This window comes from Chroicocephalus ridibundus, chromosome 18 (assembly GCF_963924245.1).
Source record: "Chroicocephalus ridibundus chromosome 18, bChrRid1.1, whole genome shotgun sequence".
NCBI lineage: Eukaryota > Metazoa > Chordata > Aves > Charadriiformes > Laridae > Chroicocephalus > Chroicocephalus ridibundus.
The window spans coordinates 1,922,859-1,948,007 of NC_086301.1; the positions used below are offsets into that span (position 1 = coordinate 1,922,859).

General features: G+C 43.4%; 1 long non-coding RNA gene across 2 annotated transcripts in view; it reads right to left on the reverse strand.

Annotated features, from left to right (window-relative positions):
- Nucleotides 1-796: 796 nt before the first annotated feature.
- The window catches only part of LOC134525008 (uncharacterized), a 202,066-nt gene continuing 177,713 nt past the window's right edge, over nt 797-25,149 (reverse strand). The window contains exon 4 of one of the 2 annotated variants that reach the window (XR_010073662.1): nt 797-1,545. This is a non-coding gene — a long non-coding RNA (uncharacterized LOC134525008). Of the gene's footprint in view, nt 1,546-24,235; nt 24,661-25,149 lie in introns of those variants that run through there. The other variant, XR_010073663.1, reaches the window with a different exon arrangement.

Sequence of the window (25,149 nt, forward strand, 5' to 3'; positions counted from 1 at the left end):
CAGATCATGTATAAAGAAAAAGCTTATCAATAGTAAATAAATGATATCAGCTTGTTTGCAGACTCACTCCCTAAGTGAAGCATGGGGGCTTTCAGGTAATTGCTTAGAAAAGGTTATGGTGTTTGAAGTTGGGTAACTGGAGATTTTATTTCTGTGAGGAGTAGTAACTGCCTTACACCATGGTATCAAATATCTTCTTTATATGCGTAGAAATCCTGTATGCAGCTGTGCTAAGATGTTCCTTGAGGTTTCAATCTGCAGTACTTTCAGTCTTTCCGTTGATTAGTTATGGACATTGCCATATGATAAGACTATGCTTGCCTTTGCAGGAGACACATATCTGGATTATTAGTTTTTTCATCCCAATGTCTTATTGATAAAAAGACCGAATTTCTTCACTTGACCATAAAAGGTAATGAATTTCAAGGAGGAAAACCTGGAAATGTTACATTTTTTGATGCAGAAGCTGTGTTATCCAAAACATCCTTTCTACTCTTTCTGAAGAGATGTACCCACAATCACGTACAGTTTATTTCTTAGATTTGTGGAGCAAAGCACTGAAACCATCGTTCAGCCATGGTCTTCTCTGTCATAGTGCGTAGATTATGTACAAAGTTACAGAGGTTTGTGAGCATTTATAACTACAATATTCTGGAAGTGGCAGAGCACTGCAGCCAGTCTGGCCAAACAAGTCAGTCCGATGACATTCAAAGGAAAAACACAGACCACTTTCTAAAAATTTCCTATTCAAAATTTATTTTCAATTAAGGACAAACACACAAAAAAATAAAGGCACTCTTCCCAGGGGTTTCTCTGCCTTGTTTTTTCTATCCAAGGTACCAAATCCACACCTCACTCCCAACAAATAATCAGTTATTCTGAAACCCCCATCCAAAACATCCCCCTGTATCATACAGAACTGAGAGGTTCAGAGGGGAAAAAGGTCTAGTTTAGTATGGTAGCAAGGTCTATTGCTTAATAAATGATAAGCTTTTGTTCTGTACAACCAGCACCAGAAAACCAGTAGAGGTTATACTGGAAAAGAAATGTTTCATTTGCAGAGTCCACGGTTCAGCACACAGTACATTTTTACAACTCTTTCAGGTACCCTCATGCCTTATATGACAATACCTCAGCACCAATTCCGTCTGATTAGTAATATAATGATTAAGCAAATGAATTGATTCCTTTGACAGAGCTTGCTGTGTTTTGCTACAACTGCCTCTACAAATGCTTCTGTTTCTACAGCATGGGCCTGTCTTCATCAATGCAAATTACTTATTAAAATGGTCACCACAACAGATGTGTTTTTCACCCGAATACAGCTCAAAAATTTAGTAATTCATGCCTCATAATGTTTGTGTTTCTTCATGCCCTTGGAAAGCAGAGTCCCATCATACTGAGGAGACAGCTTGATTTTGACTGAACAGCAGGCTTGGGGTTAGCTGCTTTGTGTTGATAGAGAAAGAGTTCAGGAAAGATATGAAATTCTCTAACAGCTGCTGCTGGCAGTGAAATCCCGAACACAGTTGTTTCTCTCCTGTCCTGAAACAAGAGGCCTGGTTACTTTGACAGATTTGTACTGTGCTCTGTTTACACACCATTAACAGCCCCACAAATGCTCAGTAAAACACAGTTCCTCACTCCCACTCCTTCCCTGCCCAATAGAGCCTTCTTCATGATCCATTTCTGTGACCTTTCCCGTGCAGAGCTCCTCTTTGACATTTGGAAATGCTGCCCTGCAGTCCTGAAGCTGGAAAGACTGCACATCTAATGCTCACTGAGGAAGATGGCGCAACTGCACCCCTTGTTTTCATTGCAGTGAAATGAAGACATTGTCCTTTCTATTTACTCACCGTTTACAATCTTTACAAAGGCTCTGTTTTGTTACTTGATGGGGAGAGATGCATATTCCTTAGCACGGTCCAGTGCAGACTCCCACCTGAGACTCTCATGATTTGGAAATATTTGGAATCTTGAGACAAGCTGCACAGCTCTTGTTCAGATGCTTCCCACCTCCTGCCTGGATTTCCCTCACATTGATCTCCACTCCAAGTCATCTTACACGTGTCACAGGTACCTTATATATCACAGTGCACCATTCACATTCACTTTCCCTAATTAATAAGATGATAAACAGCCATTGCTTTTTTCATCCTTACCTTGAAATACGGTTTTTGGCTTAGACTCTCACTCAGCATATCATCTCTGTGCCAAAGACTATCTTGTATAGTATATTGTTAGTAGGCCAATAACTTAAAAATCTTTTTCCCCAGTGAATTCCATACTTGAGAGAAACAGTATTCTCCAAAGGCTGTTCTCATGAAATGAAAGGGTTACGTTGATTCTTGCAAGCCACCGTTTATTTTCTCTCAGCTGTCTCCCAGCTGTTTAACTGCTAGTTAAACAGCACGAAGTGACAATTTTTACTATTCCTTGAGACGTTAGTAAAGTTATGAACTAATGGCAGCACTTTGGTGCTATGCACTGGTGACATCTCTCTTGTCCGTCATGGAATGATTTACTAGTGTTTTCTTTTTTTCCCAATCTATAGTTCTAGATGAGCTAGAGCTTTTTGTATCTGCCATGGACCAACATGGTTCAAGATTTTTACACAGTATCTGTTGATGTAATTAACCTGGATAATCTTGTCTGACTGTACTATTATTGGGAAACAAATTATCCATGATTGGTTTGTGTAATACAAAGCATCAAACTCATGAATTCCCATCCTTGACAAATGTGAATTACTCTCTGCATGATAGCTGAAAGTTAGCTAAGGCCACTAGTGGAAATAATCAGACACCTTCAAATCTGTTACCTTCCCCAGTGTGATGTAAACAAGTGTACCAGTCACAAAAATGCCACCCTGGTGATAGAAAAGCTTTCAGCTCTCACTCCTCCCAATTTCCCTGTCTTTAACCCAAGATATTAGGAAAGTACAGGCATCTTCCCAGCTTTGCTGGAACGTCTTATACTTTCCAAAATCCTTTTATTAATCTGAATTACTAGCCTCATATAATGAAATGCATTATTGATTAGTAAATGTATTATATTTGAACGAATTTATTTGAACTATGGTAGTAGACAATACAGACTTTTTAGCAGCTCCACAATATTTAAGAAGATTCTCTAGGTGGAGGTTTAGGTTCTTAGGACATACAATGCTGTAGGTGACTGTAGATGTGCTTGGTCAAAGAAACATATGGCCCCCATTTAAAATCATGATGCTACGCTTATTTGCACGCACTGACTGCCTGGTTTTCAAGTCTGCTGCAAGTGCGGTGGGATCCAGGCAGCAGGAGATTAGCTGGAGTCTGGTAAGCCTTGCAAATATTCCAAAGTGCCACTACCCAGTGTTGCCAATGCGAATGACGTGACACCTCATGCCAGCCAGCCAGCAGCTGGTTATGCCGGTGATATGTTAATGCTGACTGGTATCTGGGGAGGGAAGGAAACTCAGCTGCTCTTGGGTTGGAATGCAGGGCTGAAGGATGTTTGTGGGACTGATCATAAGCAATATTCTGCAGTAAAATCACTTGTTCAGGTAAATTCAGGCTACTTAAATGGGAAACACGAACTATGTGGAGTTAGATCTTGCAAGCACTTTGATTCCGGACTCATCCTGAAACCAGCTATCTGATGTCGAGGCTAACTCAGCCTTCATGATTTATTTTCCATTTATGAATTGAGAAAACTGGTTAAAAAGAAGAACTTGGCAGCAATGGGGCAAAAGAAATATCCCTTAAACTGAAAAGATGAGAACTAGAGTGTAAGTGGAGCTTAAGTTATAAAGACGGTATCTTTCTCTTGCAATTGCATGTGGTGTTTATTCCAAAGTTTACTCTGCAATTGAACTAGATGGAAAGAGAAGAACAAGTTCTAACAGAGCACGTCCGTCACAGAAGCAGTCTCTTCTGGTGCAATACTCGGCCATCTGTGAAATTACGAATGTTAGAGGTATTCTCACTGGAGCTCCCTGACTCTTCCTAAGCTTACAGGAATGCTGAGCTGGAAAATATTTCTTCCCAGAGCCAGTTGATTGAATCCATGTGGAAATCTCTACCTGACAATTAGGCTCACATACCTGAAACCGAGCAGTTTCCCAGCAAGTTGCTGCTCTGGAAATGTAACTCTTGGAAGAAGTGTTTGCTCTTTTCTTGGAGGCAACATTCTTCCAAATATTCTGGATAAAATAAAGCCTGCGTATCAATTACTGATGGAAGATGTGACACAGGAGAAAACCAGAGGTAAGTATCACATTCACCATGGGTTGCTCTTATTGTGTCATTTCCCTAGAAGTCTCATGTAAGACATGGACATGGACTGTGCTCTTGACGGTGCCAAGCAAGAAATGGATGGGGGTATGCTTGAACTGCAGGCAATTTGCACTTTGATGACTCTCTGAATGAAGGCTGGGCCCATCCAAGTCTCCAAGCAATACAAAACCAAGTAAATGTCTCTTTGAGGCAATGAGGGGATTTGCCACTAAAATGTCTGAGTGAGATGAACTACAGGACTAGGAAACCCAGCAATATTCTGTGATTGCGAGAAGATCCAGACCTAGTAAGAGACTTGGTTTGGATCCTCTGTCTTGGATAACAAAGAGATCCCTGGGATCTACACTTGAGCCTGGATTTTCAGCTGACGTAAATTGGGTGAACTGCAGTAATATCAGCGGAGCTGTGGTGATTTACATTGTCTCAGTTCTGACGAAACATGAGTAGTTGCAATATTTTACTATTTCATGTCTGCTGGAGTGTTTTGTGACCATCGCTTTGCATCCATTGCTTCTGTAAGGAAAAGAACGTGCTTTCAGCTAGTTACGCTTTGGTTAAATTTCTGGTAGTATGACTGCTGTGTAATGGAGACATGCAGAGGTGAATCACACTACAGCTATTTTGGCCTGAAAACTGATCCTTGTGATGAGACACACTCACTGACATTGGGGGAGTCATCACTGGAGCAGGTGGTTTGGGTGTCTGCAGGACCAGGCTGGTAGAATTCAAGAGAGACTATCTTTATATGGGCAACCATTTCCATGCAGTGTTAGAGGAAACAATCCCCTTCTCTCCAGTGTTAAGCCTTGCCCCCAGAGAAGGTGCCATTCAAGCCTCTTTGAGAAGCATTAGGAGGGAGCTCTATGTCTGGAAAAGGGGGAGCTCTGATCCCAGCCTCCTGCTGCCCCCTTGATTTCTCAGTCCCATTTCTTTGACCTTGAGATAACGGCCATTTCAAAGCTAAGCCTAGTCTCTTTGCCAAGTCATCTGTAAAATATTGGGGAAATGTTCAAAGTGAACAACATATTTATCCTTTCAAAGCAAATGATAGGTTTATTTCAAACCAAGCCCCATTCTGCTGTGATTTATTCTTGTAGTCTATATCTCTCTTTCCTTTTTAAAAAATGCAGGTGATGTATTTTTGACATGATTGATTTAGACCCGAATGTGCCTGAGCTAAATGAATCAACGTTGCCAATTTCCTCTGCCTGTGACTAAAGAACAGCCAAGTTGATAAGGGCATTCTTCTTTCAGTTGAAATGTTATAGCAATAGCCCTTGTTTTCCAGCTGAGGAGTCATCTGCATTGTATCCAACTGCATTCTGTGAAATGGTGGAAATTTCATAGAGCAAAACTAGGGATGTTGCATTTCCTTTGGATTCAGCTTTCACCTGTTCTAAGGCAGTTTAGTCCAGGCTAAAAAAGAAAGTCAGATGGATTGATACTGGCCAATCTCACCCCTTATGGCTCTCACTGAGCTTCTAGGAGTCAGGCTGCTCATGAATATTTCCATCTGAGTCTGGAAGCACTGGGCTTTTGGTGAGAAATTTTGTTGCCTTGCAACACTTTCACCTTCATAGTGCAGCCTACAGAGGCTCAATTAAACAGCTCAACTTACTGTTGCTTGGGGATCCTTGGGGGTTTTGTTTCCTAGCAGACAGCTGCACCATGGAAATGCAAGGTTCCCAGATTAAGAGTAGATGCCTAGGACGCAATCAGTGCTGTTTGCTCAGTTTTTAAGCAGGAGGGGAATGCTCTGTGACCCATACTGGTCTTGAGCAACATGAGAACGGTAAGCCACTCTTCTACACATGGCCCAACTCTTTCCTAATAGGAGGAAGAGGTATTTTGAGTCTGCGTCCCTCGGGCTAATGCAGAAGTGAAGACTGCCTTCCTCCCTAGGCTTTGGGCTGACCTGCTCTTCCTACCTCAATTGCTGATAAAGATCCCCCTAGGGCTGAGGTTTTTCTTTTTTCCTTGCAGATGAAGCCAGATCAGAATTGCAGTGTGCCTGGTTATCATAATCATGGCTTGCGGATTTTTCATTTCCCATCGCTACCTACTTTTCTTCCACTTTTTGCCTCTTCTTCAAGTACATGAATCACTCCCTTTCTCCCAGTCGCTCTTATTGGTGATGTGGAGGATGTAAAGGAGCAGATCTGCTCTTGGATCTTATTACTCTTTGCTTGTTGTTTTACTTCTGTGCAAATTTTACGTGTCAGCTCCCAGTACCACTTAGATCATCTATTCTGCTCTGCAGAGTGAACATTGAGCTGCTTGCCTCTGCATCCTGTGACTTGAGTACACAAAGGAAACCAACAGCATGTTTCTACAGAGAAGTTTATCAAGCAGTTATAAACTGAGGTTCCCAAAGATAAGGTTTTTGCAGGAAAACAGCTTCTGGAGCCAGCCACTGGAGGGAGCCACTGGAAGGAGGCTGGACTTGGGCAATACCAGTTAAAACCCAACTTAAAACAACTTGAGACTAGGACACAGGGGAACACGGGGAGCAACAGGATACAAGTATGTAATTTCGCAGAAGGAAGGGACCCTCTCAAGCACATGCAGCTCTCTGGAGCCGGTTAGGGCAGGTAAGGAGCAGCACCTCCACAGTCCCCTTCACCTTATCTATGTCCCCCACCCGCCACGTTCTACCAGAGGGTTCTTTCATCATTGCCTGGGATCGTGGAGGTGCATTTTTATCAACAGTAATAATAGTAGTGGCCCAATTTACTCACTTGTACCTTATTCTGGAGAAAGTCAGCCACAGCAATGCAACTGTATTTTCTACTCTGTTGTTTCTAAATCAGGGTATTTTATATTTCCGGGAAGTTTCTTGCTTCCTATTTCAGACATTGCTACTGAAGCCCAGTCAGATTACTTTATGTGGAATGAGATAGATACGTTAAAGTGTAAATGCAGGTCAAAAGCGTAAATGCTTCTTTAACATCCTTTCACTTCTGTGCTGCACTCTGGTGCCTTCAAAGTGACCCAGCCCTGGGTTTTATTTTGCAAAACCAAACCCCAGAAGGCATGGCTTTGCAAATGTTTTAAAAGGCAGCACTCATTTTTGCCTCTTCTGACTGTATCCACTACTGGCAGATGGACATTTCTCTTTCTCCCTTTCCATGTAACTCTCCTTGAGCTGGAGATGAGCCCCTGCAGGGATTCAATATTGCTTTAGCACCCGCCATAAATAAAATCTGCTTTCAAGGAGAACAAAGGCAGCCGTGTAGGGTGGAAGAGCAGTCCAGGCAAGGCTAAATGACAGGCTGGACAACAGGGCAGACACAGCTACATCTGGCGAGTGGCTGGACAGCCCAGGGTGGGCCCCATGGGGTTGGCAGAGGGACACCTGGCTCAGACAAGGGCTGCCCAGTATTGATTTCACACCAGGGACGCACAGATGCACATCTGCTTAAACTAATTAACAGGGTAGAAGCTGCCTCCTCCTCTGGCTTTGCTGAGGGCTGGCGCAAGCTCATTTTTGTATTGGTTTATTAGCTCTGATAGCTGATCTTATCTAATTGAATTATCTCCTAATGATGACTGCACTTTGTATATGCATTAGGAAAAAAGGAACTAGAAACCCAAGTCACTTAGCTTTATCTCCTCCGGAAAGAAAAGGCGTGGGGGAGGAAGGGGAGGAAAGGAAAGCTTAGTCTGTTTCTACTAATGTTGGTAATGTGTTATTAGGGAATTTGAGGGCCTGGGTTGAGAGTAAAAGACACGGAGAAAGGATTAATGGGAGTTCAGGCCAGGATGCAAGAGCAAATTCAGACTGAGGGCTGAGTCATCTTTTCAAATGGATGAATGAATGAATGACTGAGAAATGGTGACAATAATAAAAATAGACCTAAAGAAACATAAAACCCAAGATCCACAGCAGGGAAGTGTCTGGGCAGACATGCGGCTCTGCCATGCTCGTTGCAGACCAGCAGAGCAGCGTTCTGGCAGATGATGCTCCCAGCTGCCTGCAGACTTGAAACATAAAGATGTCAAACCCAGCTTGAAAAGGAGGGCAAGAACGGAGGCAGAAATGAAGTTCAAAAGCCTATGTTGTGTTATTTAATGTGTGTATGCAAGAGCATTTCTCCAAAGCATTGCAGTTTGTTCTCTAGTATCCTTCTGCAAAAAGTAAGTCCTGAGGGGCTTGGTGCTTCTTTCCCGGTTTTGAATGTCTCAGAAACAGAGGGATGCTCCATCAGGCCATCCTTGCGTTCCTGCTTTATTCTTCATTTTGGCATTATGTTTAAGAATGTTTATATTTAGCACAGTGCTGGACAGAAAGATGCTTTTGAAGAAGTTGCTTCATGCACATCTTCTCTTGTTTTCTTCTCATTTTATGAAACTAAAATTCAATGACAGTTCCTGGACAGAGGATGGTAGTGTTAGAAAAATACCTGCAAAATGCAGCAAAATCACTACAGCCTGCAAATAAGCAGAAGCCACTTGGAGTTGCTACAAAAAATGAACTCCTCAGACAACGGGCTGCAAAGCCAGGACAGCTGTAATGGGATGGCACTGAGCTCTTGATGTTTACAGTACAGAATGTCTCCACCTGAGCTAGTTGTCTGGACTCTTTATTTTCAGTTGCGAGAAGCAGTTGTTTCTAAGATGCATTTCACCTAATCTGCAAGCATCTAAATTAAGCTAAAAACATTCCTCAGGGTCTATTTCTTTCTCTTGGCTGTAGAGGGAATCCTGTTAAGTAGTTTAGGTGCAGATTTATTAGGGTGGGATGATTCTTACTGAAGAAGGGTTTGGATTTGTGGAGAAGGTCTCCATGTGCTTTCTGATGAAAGTTATCTTTTGTCTCAACCATGCTGTAAGACCAGCTGGGCTGATTTCCTCACATTCCTAATGGTTTGACAGTTAGGTGGTCAAAAAGCTGATAAGTCTGCTACTTTGACTGCACAATATGTAAAACAAAGTAAAGAGACATTTCTGAGACAACAGTCTCATAACGAGGAATGCTGGGGTCTAAACCCTGGAGAACAAAAAAAGGCTGTCAAATGTCACGCTTAGAGGATTTTAAGAGGGGTGAGAAAGAGAAGCTGTTGCAGTGCTGCTCCATGAATGTTTGTTATTCTCTCATAGGCAGAACGTGTCGATATTGCTAGTCATATTATGGGTAGTTGGTGCAAGGCAAGAGTAGGCAAGGGAACTATTCAATAAACCTTCTTCTTCCTCATATGTCACGCACACTAGATATCACCAGCATCTTCCTCTGTTGCTCTTGTTAATCTCCTTGTGCAGTGCTTGCCTTGGAGCACTGCTTGTGATCCCCTGGGAAATGAAGCTAGAAGAAAAGAAGGTTCTTCCAACATCAGCGAACTTCCCCTATGCAATCATCGAAAGTGCTTGGTGTTTACAAGGAAATGAAACAGAAAAGCACTGCTGAAGGCAAAATTAAAATGGGAATCAGCTGGGAATGGAGCATAATGCTATGTTTAGCTTTGCTAGGCATGGAAAAATATTTATTTCAAGCCTCAGGGATATAACGAGGGCACGTAATTAACCAGCATCAGCAATGAAGGCCACTGTTTTAATGCATTTCTGATCCCAGGGACCAGCTGCAGCAACTGAGGAGAGAGAAGCAGGAAACACTGGCTATGCTCTCAATTGTTTTGTGTGTAATTGCGCAAATACCAAATCACAGAATGATAGGGGTTGCAAGGGACCTTCAGAGACCATCTAGTCCACCCCCCCTGCCAAGGTAGGTTCACCTACCAGAGAACCTGCATGCAGGCAGGTTTTGAATATCTCCAGAGAAAGAGACTCTACAACCTCTCTGGGCAGCCTGTGCCAGTGCTCTGTCACCCTCAAAGTGAAGAAGTTTTTACTCGTGTTGAGATGGAATTTCCCATGTTCCAGTTTGTGCCCATTGCCCCTTGTCCTGTCGCTGGGCACCACTGAGAAGAGCCTGGCCCCATCCTCTTGCCTTTAGATATTGATAAGCATTGATGAGATCCCCTCTCAGTCTTCTCTTCTCCAGGCTAAACAGACCCAGGTCTCTCAGCATGGCTGGTTTGAGACTGGCAGTGCTAGCCTAAAGCAGAACAAATGTCACTACTCAGGATTTCTTGAGGACTTTCTCTGTGTGTAGCCTCAAGGCTAGGAGGATACTGGTTTGAAACTGGAGTGATCAGTCTAGTGGTGAATGTTCATCAAAGCCAGACATTTAGGATAAATTTATCTTTGATTTCTAAGGTCCTTAGGTGTGTGGATATGTTTGAACTTGAGGGCTGAACTGCTGAGAAGTGACAAAACATAATGTGACAGTTCATGAAAGGAGGGAGAGGAGGAAACAGAGAGAGATGATAAAAAAGCCATGTGAGAACAGAGACTGCAGTATTGTCCGGCTGGGAAAACAATGCCAGTTCCCATACTGAATGGGAAATAACTGTAAGGACCAGAAAAACCCAAACCCAACCCACCAAAGAGACATAAATAAAATCTCCATCTGACTTTCAAGTAAAATGTGAGGATTTAATTTAATTCCTAGTTGGAGCAGCTAATGCCAAGGAAGCACTGAGAACTCAGACATCAGTTTGCTTTAGGAAGGGAATGCTACCATCCTAATAAAATATACAGAGCACAGGGACTGCAGCTTACAGGAAGGTAGCTCACGTAGGCGAGGGGACGGGACACCCATGAAACTGGGGGCCCTAGTCCCCTGCTTCTGGGGGGTGGCAGTGAGTGCTCTTAAGGATTATGTGGCATTCCTGTAGCATGCTTTAATCTTTTAATGAAAAAGCAGAGATAGCAGCACTTCTTTCCACCCAGTCCTACTTGATTTTCCAAATTGCATGCTATGTTCTTTTAGGAGCAGAGACTGTCTCTTATTATGTAAATGCACAGCACCCAGCACAGTTTGAATTTTCTGTGATAACAGAACAGACTTTTTCGTCTGTACATATCTAAGGAAGTGTCAGCTTTCCCAATTTCTTTTAAAGCTTCCCAAATGATGCTTGGGTGCTAACGTGTTATGCAGTTGCTGAGTCATGCCAGAAAACAAACAAAAAAAGGGACAGGGGAGGAGAAAAGGGAAGGGAAAACAAAGATGTTTCCTGGGGATATTGTAGCTGCTTTTCTGTGGGCCGTTCAGACCATCCTATAAAATTATTCAGCAAATTAATTCCTTAGCATCAAATTCATCAATATCTTTAAAAAAACCCCAACAAACACCAGAAGGGATCATATTATTTCTAGTTAACATTTTTATTTCTATTCTGGGACCCCTCCTGGTTTGCCTTCCTGCAGTCTCCTATTCATACTATAGCATAAGAATTTTTCTTTACTCAGTACAGCTCTCTGCATCAAGCATTTAGCACGGAGTGTACAGTGTCTTCCCAAGACCTTTCCATACCCCAGGACAGGTATTCTGGAGCAGCGATACTCTTATTTGTATGGGGCTGTATTTCCATTTGCTGCCTGAGTCCCTGCACAGCCCTGTGCAGCCTGGCCCCAGTATTGCTATAGAAACAAGAACACAGCAAGAGATGTGCTGGAATCTCTCTATCTGACTGAAAATAGCTCCTACCTACCCAGCGTGCTAGAGCCTTTAACAGCCTGACCTTTCCACTGGAGCCTCCTGTGCTTTGTAGCAGAGACGCAATTAGCTCTCATTTGGCCCCATTAAAACTCACTTCTCCAGCCAGCCATTGTGCTGCCAGCTGGATTCCCGAGATGGCTGCTTGGAGGGGTAGTAAATGAGGAGAGTGTGCTGGACCATATCCCAAGAGATACTGTCCTCCCTCCCGCTCACTGCGTGCCTCTGACCTCAAGCCAGGAATGGCAAAGATATGTCTCAGCCAGAGGATATCAGAGGACAGAGAAAGGGACCAATTCTGAGTCTGAGCTGCTCTCTGCACCTCTCCCCAGTAACAGGATAGGAGCAGTCCCCCCTCCTCTTAAGGTGCCTGGATATGCCTGTGTATCTGCATACATTGGACTGGTAACACTGCAGACTTTGCAGCAGAGAGCTGCCTATTCTCAGAGCTCTAGGCTTGTTGACTGAATGCAGCTGGGCTCACGTTGCTGCCCATCACCGTGGCATCAGGCATCACCCAAATGCAAGAGCAGCATCCCTGCTGGATGCTCTGTAAACAAAGGAAGGAGGTCTGTCATTGAAGCCTCTGGGGAAACAGCCCTTCCAAGGAAGCCTGTGTCTTCCGGGCCTTGGCAGGATTAAGGTCTCCCAGGGTTTGGATTTCTCTGTGGGAATTGCAGCACTGTACAACTGGTAAAATACACTTTGGTATTTCTGAGGCATATGTCAGACAACTGTGGGACCTGAGAGCGCCCCATGCTAGTTTCTCTTCCTAGGATAGCCTGAGCCATGGAGCCTGTGAACAGGGCCACATTATGTGCCCCACCAGGGGCTTTCCTTTGGTCTACATTGGGACAACAAGCTCAGACTCCCTAAGAAAAGAGAGAGACAGAAGTTCATCATTACATCTTGTCCATTCACCAGCTGCTGCCTTCCATGATGGGCGGGACTGGGACCATGAGAGTCAGCCCTTTTTCTCCCATGCACACACTGTGAAGAAACACTGCTCCAAAATGCGCTCTCCCCTCTGTCACCTCAGATACTCCTCTCAATGCTGTCAGGGCTCCAGTTTTCCCAAATTCCCAAAGAGCACCCGGATCTCTGCCTTCACAGTAGCTGCCCTCTTCAATCCTCCATCCCCACAGCACCTCTGGTATCCCTAGGCACAGCCCTGTGTTGCTCTGAAACCTGCTTCCCTGCATGGCCCAGGCCAGCTGCGAGGCCAGTGCCTCATATAGCAGCAGCAGCACGGCCAGTCTAGGTTTAAATATCTCCCTGAAGCCGAGAGCTAGAAAAGATATGGAGAAATAGTTTATCAACAGCCACCAGATTTAAGTCTGATACCCCATAAAGCTGTTTTATTTCTCCTCCGGCTTTCAGAATCAGATGGATTTCTTCATCCATCAGCAAAAAGACTGAGGAACAAACATGCCTGCCTCCAGTGTAATTTCTTTAGGGTCCAGTAATGTCAGCTCTCACAGGACTGCTTTCCCCTGCATAGGAGGGGCAGGCAGGCATTGACACACAGAAGAACAGATCGTGTGTTTACAGATGCTTCCCCCTGCTGCCCCCCCACGCCCCCGAAAAACTGGTGCAAGTTTTTTTCTAAAAAAGAGTTAATTTAAAAGCTTCTCAGCAGTGGAGGCAAAAAATACTTTCCCTCTCTTGCCCAGCTGTAATTGCAATAGTCTGCAAGTGGACAATGCCTAGGGAGCCACAGCAAATGGCCACAGCAATCACAGCGTTAATCAGTAACTGACAGTAAAAACAGGCCAGCATTTATGACAGGCTTTATTCTGTGGGAATAGAGCTTTGACTTGTTATCTCCTGAAAATCCTCACTGCCAAATCCTGCCCTGTATATTGTGAATCCTACCTTCTGTCTAAGCCAAATACTCACTGGACATGTTAGAGCAAGTTGATGAGAGCTAATGAGGCTGGGCTGATTTATGGAAGCCAGCTTGTTTGTCTTTTCTCCCTCTAGGGCTGCTATAAACAAGGGGTAAATGCACTGACATCATTGGTGTGAGTCTGATGTAAAGCCAGGGAACGGAGTGGCAAGCACACACTGTTTAATCAGATCCTTTGGCTGCACATCTGCCTGGCATCCCCTATTTGTTTCACTTTTCTCAAAATAGGAATTGCCAGCAGTTTGCTAAAGGTAGTGGGAATTCCTTTTCTTCCAGTGCTGGGGCTGTAAAATCTCCTTGGGCTTCCTCTGTTACACCACTTCTGAAACATCCCCCAAAATGCTCCTGGAAAGAGTGTATCAGCAAGCTCTCTCCCCTCTCTGGCAGGAACAGTGTGCTACAGGGACCTCTTCTCTTCTTTCTCTCTGTGGTGATTTCCCAGGCTGTGCTCAGAGCCCTGTGCCTCCTCGCGCTATTGCTGCTCTGCCCAAGGTCTCCAAGCACTTCCAGTTGGACCAGGGGCTGAATACACCACTTTACAGTCCCTCTCTCAGACTTCCAGCCAGAACTTTAAGGAAGTAAAAATGGGGTTTGCAGCTACAGCTATTTGAAGTGCTTCCAAGCTGGATGGCCGGTGGCTTGTATAATTTATATTGCATGTGCAGCAATAGTCCTCCTGGGAATCTTACGACTTTAAGTCCCTGATAGAGCCATTCTGACACATGCTCTGCGTAGGTGTTTTCTTTCACCACTTAATCTGCAAATGGTTGATCTCTTGTTCATATTTCAGCTGAAATGTGATACAGTCGGACCTAGAGAGACAGAGTCATCTTGGTGACTCAGTCCAGTACAAACAGAAACGCATTACAAGTTCTCCACTGCTTAGTACTGCAGCCGTCTTTACGCTGTGCATGTTTGGTACGTTGCACAACAGGAATCTATCTCTGTTTTTGGCTTTCAAGGTCTTTGGTAATATAAACAAATCATCTCATAAAATAGAAAAAAGGACAGGGAGAGAGTTTTCCTATAAGACTCCCGTGGAATACTTCATCCTGAAACCTGCTCACTGCCAGTCTGGAGCTGCCATCACAAAATTTCAATGGGAAAGCAAATGATTTCTATTGGATCAGCGCATATGTCGTTAAAAAGTGGCACTAAAAAGCTGGATTTCCAAATTAGTTGCTTAAAGAGCCTTACAAAGCACTTAGATAACAGCTTGTTTTATATGTCTCTGGAGTGCCATATACATTCCTGATGGCATATAAATAATAACTAATAATAAACATGCATATGCAGAGACAGAGCGCCTTAATCACAACACATGTATGCATATTTGCAGTACAATACAGGGGGTCCAGTCTTCAAAACCTGCCCCAAAGCTGCAGCATTAAAAATGAGCATCAGGATTTTTATGGCCCTTACTCCTCTTCAGGTTTTTAAACACTGACTTGTCTCCTACCTCCTTTCCATCTGAGCCAAGACCTGCTTCTGGTGGCTCCTGATGCAACATGCTTCCAATTGTAAAACAGTGAGCAAACAATGCATCTCTTGTGCCTATGCCCACACAAATAGTTGTATAGAGTTCTTTATAATAGAAATAACACCAGTATCTGCCCTACCTGGGTCACAAACCTATAGCGGAGACTTTCATCAAACTTCCATCCCCAAAGCTTTTAACTCTGCAAAGGCCCAGGTTATTCCATTCTGGGCGAGAAGAGGAAGCGTAGCTGCCTGCAGTGGTAGTCTGCCAGGCCCCATATATCATCCACGAGAGGGATGAAAGAGCCCCACAGTCTTGAGAAAGGGGTCATAGATTTTCTTCTTCTCAAAGCTTCCATTACCTCTCTTTCCAACATTATTGTCCCTGAGACCAGACTGCATCGTCAGTAAAAATTGTTTTAATAAATTATATACTGCATACAACCTAATTTTTGTGCTTTCCAAATAACAGAGATTGGAACGTAAAAAAAAAGTTTTCAATGCCTCATACATTCTTTCTTCATAGGAATTAGGCTCTTATGTAAAACAGGGTTTTATTTGCTGATTACAAATAGTGCATTCATGCATTCAAAGAAGTTATGCCTTGATTCTCAGCAGGCATGAATCAACATGGGTTCCCTGACTCAAGAGAGCTCTACTGATTTATGCCCGCTGAAGATATGACCCTTCCCCCCACCCCTCCCATGCAACTCTGCCTTTCTCAAAGCAGTTTCCAAATTACGACTCTACCCAAAGAAAAAGAAGTTGATTAACTCTACAGAAAGCAAGTAATTTTTGGCTTGTGAGGGTACTTTAATTTCCTTGGTTTGATGACTAGCTCATAAAAGCTCCTCCTGTTAAACTGGAACTCAGTAAGAAAAATTAAGCCCAGTGAGCTCCAACTGGGGCATGGAAGTGAGAAGGCAGAGACATCCTGTTGTCCAGGTAAGTTCTGGGACAGTTGAACAAGAGATCCTTGAGACCACAGTACATTTCATATAAATCCTTGCAGGCTTCTGTCCTCCCCTTTTTCCAATGACATCTTGTTAGCACCAGCTCCACTACTAAATCTGCCCTGTTTACAGGGATGATGTTAGGGCACATCCATTTAAGAATTTGAAAAACCTCTCATATTCAAGGGTTGTGGAGGTACCTCCTGAGAGAGAGCAAGATTCACCACAACATCAAGGACTCTTAACTCCCCTTGGCTTTAGTGCCTACAAGAAAATACAATTGAGGCAAAATTGTCAAGGAAAGGAATATACAGGTCCTCATGCAAAGGTATTTCCAGAAACTACAGGTGGAAAAAGCAAAATCAAGAGATGATGTTAAGCGGGCTTTATTTATTTATTTCACATCAGCAACTGAGTCATAGACTAATTAATAAAAGCCCTTAGAGGTGACAGTTTCATGTTTAGCAAACCCATTTACATTTCTTTCACCATTCTGCAAAGCCAAGTGACCCCTGGGGCTCTTCTACAACCAGCTGCTTATATCTGCATCCAAAATCTGATCCTTTGAAGAGGGACTTTCTAAGAGGGCTCCCTTAACTCATGAGAGAACTGGTTCAATGTGGTATGCTGCCTCCCCCAGTATGCCAATACTAACTTTTGCGTGGAAAAATTTCTTCTTTCTTCTGCATTCTTATCTTAGATGTTTTTTTGCAAGGGAGCACCCATCATTGTGGGTGGCTGTTCATGCTTCATTGGCATGATTACTATTTATCCTTCTGTTTGTTGTTCTATGTTTCATTTTCTCTCCTCTCTTGGTTTTAAAATGCCCTTTGGTGAGTTCAGCTAGTGTTCAACTTCATTTGTTCCTACAATTGCAAAACCGATGTTTGAAGCCAGGCAGGAATACTTCCACTTCATGGTCCAGTAACAAGCTCTATCCAAATTATGCTGCCTTGAGAATATTCTTTTTAAGGAAAGACACACAGCATCTGAATTGACCAGGTGTTTTAAAGTTTGATGGATTTAAATCTTAGCTTCTGCAAATTTAATCTTCTGTTAAACTCCTATTTTGATTCAGCCCTGTAATGTCACATGCTTGAGAGTGATTTCTCATTTCCTAGTAAATATGTAGCTGAATTTGCTCCTTTCCCGCTTTCCTGACCTATGCTGTGATTACACATCAAAGATTTGGGCACATGTCCGGGAACAACTTGTATTCCAGGCCTCACCAGTGGTGCTGCTTTATATTTTGATCTGCATAGATAGTCCACTCTGAATTCAGCCATGCCAGAAACTGGAGCTGCCAATTGTAATTTTTGTCTGGGGCAATCAGGCAACTTTCAGACATATGTTAAATTAAATTTGAAAATTAGCGTTATTGCTCCCAACATAAACAGGAGAGAGAGAACGGGCTTTGCATTTTCTGCTTCATGGGATTTGAGGTAGTAGGAAAATATTCCAACATGTGATTGTTTACCAGAGTAGCAGTCCCAACATCTAACGTACTCCAGATTATTTTTTTTTTTTTTAAAACATTTGTAAGAGCAATAGTCCAGATCTGTAACTTATGAGAAGCTAAAGAGAGCCTTTCAGTTGGATTCCCCTGAGCCATACCCTTAGCAGGCAAAAAGTGGCCCAGGTCCAAAAAAATTAACAGAGCTGCAAGCATTGACACCAACTAAGGATCTGTCCATATGTGGATTTGGATGAATACTTTGATTTTGTATTTTCCAGGCATTGTGCAAACCATTGGCTAATTGGCAACATTTGTATTTATAAGGCAGTTAAAATAGTAACTGTATTTATATATCCGTGTATAGAAAAATAGATGCAGAGTGGGAGGAGAGAGCCTAATGTATGCAATCTTCAGGAATGAGGAAGCAATTTAGGGCAACAACAGATTCCCTTTGTAACCTCCTGTAGTTTAATTCCAGCCCATTTCTTTGCAGTCCTTAGATTCCTCTAGGAGCTTGTTTTTTCGTGTAGGAAAAATAATAGTGATCCTTAAAGAAAGGCCAAGTAGCTTTTAAGCCAGTATTTTTTTTATTAACATGTTGGTCCACGCATTTTAGTAAGTTGGTGTATCAGACAATTATAGAACTGTTTTGCTGCTAACTTTTGCACAAGGAACCCAAACAGAGCGTAAGTCAACAGACAGTGTCAGAAGAGTGAAATTTCTCTGGACAGAACATCTGAGTACCTCAGTTAAAAAAAAAAAAAAAAAAAAAGAAAGAGTAGCAGGAGAAAAGCAAAAGCATCTAAAGCATCTTTGTCCTGGCTCAAAGAGGAACTGGGGTATTTTGGAAACACACTATTCCAGGCAGCTGAGCTGGTGATTTCAGTCTTGCTTGTGTTCTATTTTTGTTCCTTGATTTATCATTAACATAGCACAGGAATGAACTGTACACTTTACTTGCCTCAGACTCTGTTGCCATCCATGCCCGCCTGAGATAAAAACTTGCAAGGTGAAGACCACAACAGGTTGCACGATTTGTTGCATTTCAAGAGTTATTGCAGAAGCAGGCAAAATCACAGGTGAGATGGCCAAATATTTACTTTAGGTTTGTTTCTATGGAGCCCGATATGAATGCCCACAGAAACTCAGCTACTTATCAAGTAAAAAACTATCCCATTATGAGTCCCTACTACAGAACCAATATTTGATTTGAATATTATGTGTACAAGCACTTATAAAATAAACAGGCCTGTTTGCATTAGTAACTAGGCTCTTGGAGACAGTAAATCAGATACACTGTTTTGCTCATTTTTCCCTTTGCAGAGCAAGATCATAGAAAACTTTTGGGAAGAGAATAAGAATTGAACCAATAAGTACAAATCTTGGTTTCAAGGCTGAGAAAGATGCAAAGCTGTGCATTTATGAAGAGGCCTCTGGCTTATATTAGTGATACAGGCAAAGTAGTTGCTATTGCTTCTACCAGAGAAGACCATCGATTTAACCTGCATTTCCCTCAGCTGTCACCCCCATGTGAAGAGTGCTTGTATCAATAAAATTGCCTCTTTCAGGACTGCAATGCCTTTACCCAAAGAAATAAGCACAGAATAGAACACAGTATTTCAGTTGGAAGGGACCTCCAACAATCAGCTAGTCCAACTGCCTGACCACTTCAGGGCTGACCAAGTTAAAGCATGTTATTAAGGGCATTGTCCAAATGCCTCTTAAACACTGACAGGCTTCAGGCATCGACCACCTCTCTAGGGAGCCTGTTCCAGCGTTCGACCACCCTCTCTGTAAAAAATACTTCCTGATGTCCAGTCTGAACCTCCCCTGGTGCAGATTTGAACCGTTCCCAGGCATCCTATCGCTGGATCCCAGGGAGAAGAGCTCAGCACCTCCCTCTCCACTTCCACTCCTCAGGAAGCTGTAGAGAGCCATAAGGTCACCCCTCAGCCTCCTTTCCTCCAAGCTAGACAAACCCAAAGTCCTCAGTCCTCCCTTACACATAGTGCAACATCTCTACCCTGCCTGCCTTGCCTATCCGTCATGAACAGCCTGTAGCGCTCCATCTCAGCACGCCAGTCATGGGACTCATTCCACCAAGTGTCACTTACACCAATGATATCATAGCTCTGGGAGCTGACCAACGCTTCCAGTTCATCCTGTTTCTTTCTCATACTGTGTGCGTTGGTGTACAAGCATTTCAGATGCACTCCTGAGACCTCTGCACTCGCAGGAGTGGTGTGAATATTCCCACTAGCATTGCCACCCTCAGGCAATGCCATGCCAGCCCTTGGCTTACCTGCTGCAATCCTGCTAGTACCCTCTTCCCCCACTGATTCTAGTTTAAAGCTCTCACAATCAGTCCCTCCAGCTTACATCCAAAGACATGTTTTCCCCACCCCATCAGACCCCTGCATACCTTGTGTCTCGAAGGCTCTTCCATGGTGTAAAACCCCAAAGTTTTGGTGGAGGAACCAGTCCTGGAGTCAGATATCCCTTCAAACATCCCACAGCCAGAAACCTGGGTGGTCACATGCTGGAACAGGAGCCGTGTCTGCGTGGCTGCATTGGTTCTACCAGGTGCTAGCAGCTCAGGAGCAGCAGATGACATTGCTTTTTGGAGGATGGTCAGCATGCTGCTGCTGGAAAATAGCTAGGCTCGTCGTTACAATCGGCTGGGCCGATTGCTTTCACCTGCTTAACTCTCCCGCGCTGCCGGGCGCAGGCTCCGCCCCTTTCCGTCTCATCCAATCAGCGGCCCCGGGCTCGGTTGCTTGGGAGCGCCCCCCATTCAGAGAAGCCTCCGCACGTCCCATGTGTCCCGCGTCCCTTGCGAGCGAAGCAAACCAAAGACAACCTATCAATGAGCGTTCAAGGAAACAATTTCTCCATAAAGCTTGCTTTTTACATCAGCTTCATCTCCGTTCCACACAGCTGGATTCGGCATCAGCTGGTTGCTTTCCACTATCTGCATACTATTCTTCCCAGTACTGCAGCAACATAGTATTTTTCCTCTGCTTGCTTCCCATGTATTGCTTGCTGCTGGCTGAGGGAACTACAGATGCTCTGGAACGCATTACTGGGCACAGTCAGCGCTAAAGCTTTAAAGGTCATATATAAAATACACGTTTCCACAAAGCCTCTCCAAACAGATGCTTTGAACCAGGCAGCTCTGACGTTGCAAGCTTTTGCCTCCATAAATGATCATGATCCAGTGTAATTTTGCTCCTAAGATCTTCCGAGTTCTATTACAGCTTCATGAACCTGAAATAACCCTTTCAAACTGATGGGTTTGGTCTTGTGCTGATCCTTCCCGGGGAGAATCTAGCTTGCAATTTTCATTTCTTCCACAGACTTCACTTGCAATTTATCATTTGCATCTGTAAGCTACAAGGCTCACTGCAGTCTAGACAGATGTTTTAAAAGATATAAAGGATATGAGAGGAATAATCCAGCTGTGTCCTGCTGGACTTAATGTCTCTTCCGTGTCATTCCTGTTTTACTCCCTGGGTCCCTCAGGGAAACTAATCAAATTCCATTTGCTTTGACCAGACAAATGTGTCTTTCCCAGTAGTTTGAACTGCATTATTAGGAAGCCTGTTTAGAGCCCCAATTAAGGTTTCTGCCACTTAAATCACGTCGAACACCATGCAGAGTACTGAGTAATAGGACCCTGCACTCTACAGCAGCTTTTTTTTCTTTTTGACATAAAGGGAAATAAATCACATTCATGCAATTCTCCAGTCTGCTGTGCATTTTCCAGCAGTGGTCTCCAATGCAAACTCTCAGGGTTTGGTCTTTTGCCTTTTCTGTGCCAGGGGACAGAAAAAGGGGAGGAGGTGAGACGTATTGCCTCCTGCATGCTGAGATGAAACACTTGAAAGAGGAAAGTCCTCCTTTACATGCCAGAAAGGCTGTAGTAAGTGTGACCTGGTGAAGTCCTCCTTGCTCCCTAAAACTCCCATTCAACCTGCAAAACACAACATGTCATCTGTATTCCAAACCCTACTTTGGATGCTCTTGCTGCAGGGATGTCCTCGCTATCTTCCGACTGATATACAAGGTGGTCCTCAGAATACGATCAAGGCCATGCTGCTGTTGCCATGATGAAGGTGTATTTTTCAGATGACTTCTTTGTAATTTCATTTTGTCTTTTTGTGGCTTGTGAGGGATTATCTTCTTTTGGCTTTTATCTTTCTGGAAAGCAGCAGGTGTTTTCAGTGTCTCTAATTTCTTAGGATAAATATATTTGTTGCTTCACCTATAGCTACTGCTTAGTAGTACTCCTGTTTATATTATGTCTGGGATGTGCCGATCTCCATCTGTTTTTATTTCCAGATTTCATTCCACTTCCTTATGTAATGAAGAGCCAGTAAATCTCATTTCATCAGAATGTATTCATAATGAATCCACATCCAAGCCTCTTTACAGACTTTTGGTTTTAGTTATTGTGTTTACACCTCCAAATAAGTAAATTTTTTTCCTCTTGCACAAGAATAATGTTGTTTTTTAAAGGATGTTAGAGCTTGACAGGATAACTGTGATAGTGCCTAGGAAAACTATTTGGTGAACCAAAGCTGGGCTGTGGATTCCCATCTCTAGTCTGTCCTGTGCCTTGCACATGAAACCACCCTCTTTCTTCAGTGTACTTATATTTGTTTTGAGTCATGTTATTGTAACTGAAATATTGCTTCTTCCCATGCTCTAGTAAGCAAGCCTTTTTTTGTGAAGCATTTGCCAGGTGACCAGTATTCAGCTCATGGGCTCCAGCTGGTACTGACTTTTCATTTTTCCTCTTGATTTATTTGCAAACTTCAGTATCTCTTTAGGTCTTCTCTGAACAATGTAAGTGGGTTGACGAGATCTAAACTCTCCAAACACCAGCACCCTAATTAATGTTCGAAATTAAAGTGCTAATTGTGAAATAGCATATGATTCATGTGTCTCCACTCAAAAGCCCTTTATCAGTGTGCTTCAGGCATGTTTTTGCTTTGTTTTGAGGCTACAAAGGGGGACTGCACGAACCTAATAAAATACAGAAATATGTTAGGGGGTACCAACATGCGCTGTGACAACGTAGAGCTTAGTAGGTCAAGCACTCAAACAGTGTTATGCGCTAGGGAAAATTATGCCTTTCACTGGCTCAGCTGCAGAGGGAACAGCACCTCTGCTCCAGCCTTGGCCCACTGAGGCACACGTGAATAGCACCAGTCCAAGGAGCCTTCAGGTGCTGATTTCTAGAGCAACGGCTGACACTGGTAGGCTTTGAAACCCAAATACCAAGCACTGAAGCTGCTCGATTGCATGAGTTGGGAGCAGTGGGAGAGCAACTCTCCTTGCATTCGCTGCATGAGAGCAATGCAATTGCTTTCAAGTCTTGGAAACACTGAGGCTAGGGAATTTATGGTCCTTTCTTCTTGCACCAGCTAGTCTTGAAGACTGTTTTTCCCATTGACTCATCAAGTGCTTTGTATCATTTAATGCCTTCAGAGATAAATAATCCATGACATCATCTAACAAAGAAAGCAACTGTAAAAGAAAATCAATTGCGCCTGGCACCTTTTGGGAACAGAAAACCTTTGGTGGCATATATTGAATTACTTCGGTGTTTTAGACCTTTTTTGGCTGATACTTGGTGCCAGAGACTTCCAGAGCATGAAATAATTTCTTCATGTGGTGGGTTAGTCAGGGATATCAGTGACTTCTGTATCAGCAGGACAATATACTGCACTTCCCTGTGAGTCATCAAGCTTATTCCCAGCTTTGTGCTGTGACTTGCGTGACCTTGAGGAAATCACTCTGCCTTTCTCTGCTGTCCTATCCCCTGTGCAGCTATTTCGCCCTTCTGGCTGTTTGTGGCAGGGCCTTTTCTTACACTTCACCCATAAGTCATCTAGCACCACAGAACTAACCCTTGTTTGGCTCTAGACCTCTTTTATAGGCTTCTAGAAAATATGAACAGTAACATCAAGGTATAGAATATCAGCACAGACACAATAATCATGAGATCTGCTTGAAAACATTTACCTCTTCAGCAAAGCCCTGCTTTGTGAGGTGTTAAATTAGATTAGGCTATGGAGAATAATGAAGGCAATCCAAAGTATCGTGGTCCTTTCCAGCACCTTACACCGAATTCACAATAGGCTGCTATCTCCTCATAAAGGAGCTGATCTTTGGATCATCCTGGTTTAGAATACCCTCTCCCCTATCACAGTTTCCAAGAACTCTGAGAGAGACATTGCTGCTTATAAATCAGAAATATTTGGTACGAAACCATGTTCCTAAAGATTAAGGACCATAACCTTGTATCTGAAATAACCAAACAGTACAGTCCCAGGCTCCTGAGCGCCTCACTGCCCCAGCCCATCACTTATTCCTTTGAACAAAGCAACAGCCGCTTCCTAGGAGTTTTGGCACAGGCCTGCCTTGTCCTGGCACTGTAGGACTTTGCTTACATTCATCAGTGCTGTATTGCATTTGCATAAGCAATGTCTCAACAAGCATGGCCCTTTATCACTGAGATTCATGGAAATGACACAGTGGATGGTTGTGCTAACTTTGCCTTGAAATTAGGATGATTTATTCATTAGGGGTGTTCACCATGAAGTCATTGCCATTGCTGTTGTGTCTGCATACAATTAGAAACAAGGGTTGTATAAGAGAGGTACAGAGCAGGATGAAAGGCTCCTGGGGTCCTCCCTTGTCTGTGCTCTTCAAAGTGTGCAAGCAGAGGGCAGGAGAAGAGCAGAGCATGGCTCAGATGCAGTGACAAAAATTTTAGGGCACAGAGTAGATCATTACGAATTCTTGTGGTATCCGCTCTAATCTCATTAGTTTTGATGGATTCTCATGATGTCCATGTTGTAATTTCCATTGCTGTTCTGCATTAGTCCACTTAACGTCCACTTTCTGTGAAGTGTTTCCAAGCAATTAGTATTCTCATCTTTTATCCAAGGGGTCATGGGCTACAGTGCATTAGTAAGAAGGACGGGCTGGAAGGAGAGAAAGGGGGGCCAGCATCTCTTCTGCAGAGAAAGAGGATAAAACAGAACTCAGCTACAGAGAAAGTAACATGCTGATGTCCCACCTGCTGAGCTCTACAAGGGTGACCTGTAGATTCATACCCTATCATTTTCAGATTAAATCCTAGCTCCATCTTCTAGTTTCCCTGAAAGACTGCTGTGGGAGAAAGACCTCAAAGCAATGTGGTGCAAGAGGTTTATTTCCATGTCTTTAGCTGAAATTCACATTGTACCTTCTGGAACTGGGCTTTGAAGATCCAGGCCAGGATGGTATTCACGGGACAGAGCCCTAGATGGTCCCAAACCAGACGAAACTGTGTTTAAAAGAGACACAGTTCACTTAATGCACTCCCTGAGCTACCTGTGCTTTTGTCTTCCTGCCCTCAGAGACCATACTGGACACAGAAATGCCCACTGACCTTCTCTAGTCCCTCTGCTTCTGAAGCATGCCTTGGGTGAGTTCCCAAAGGCATGATGTTGCATAAACCAGCA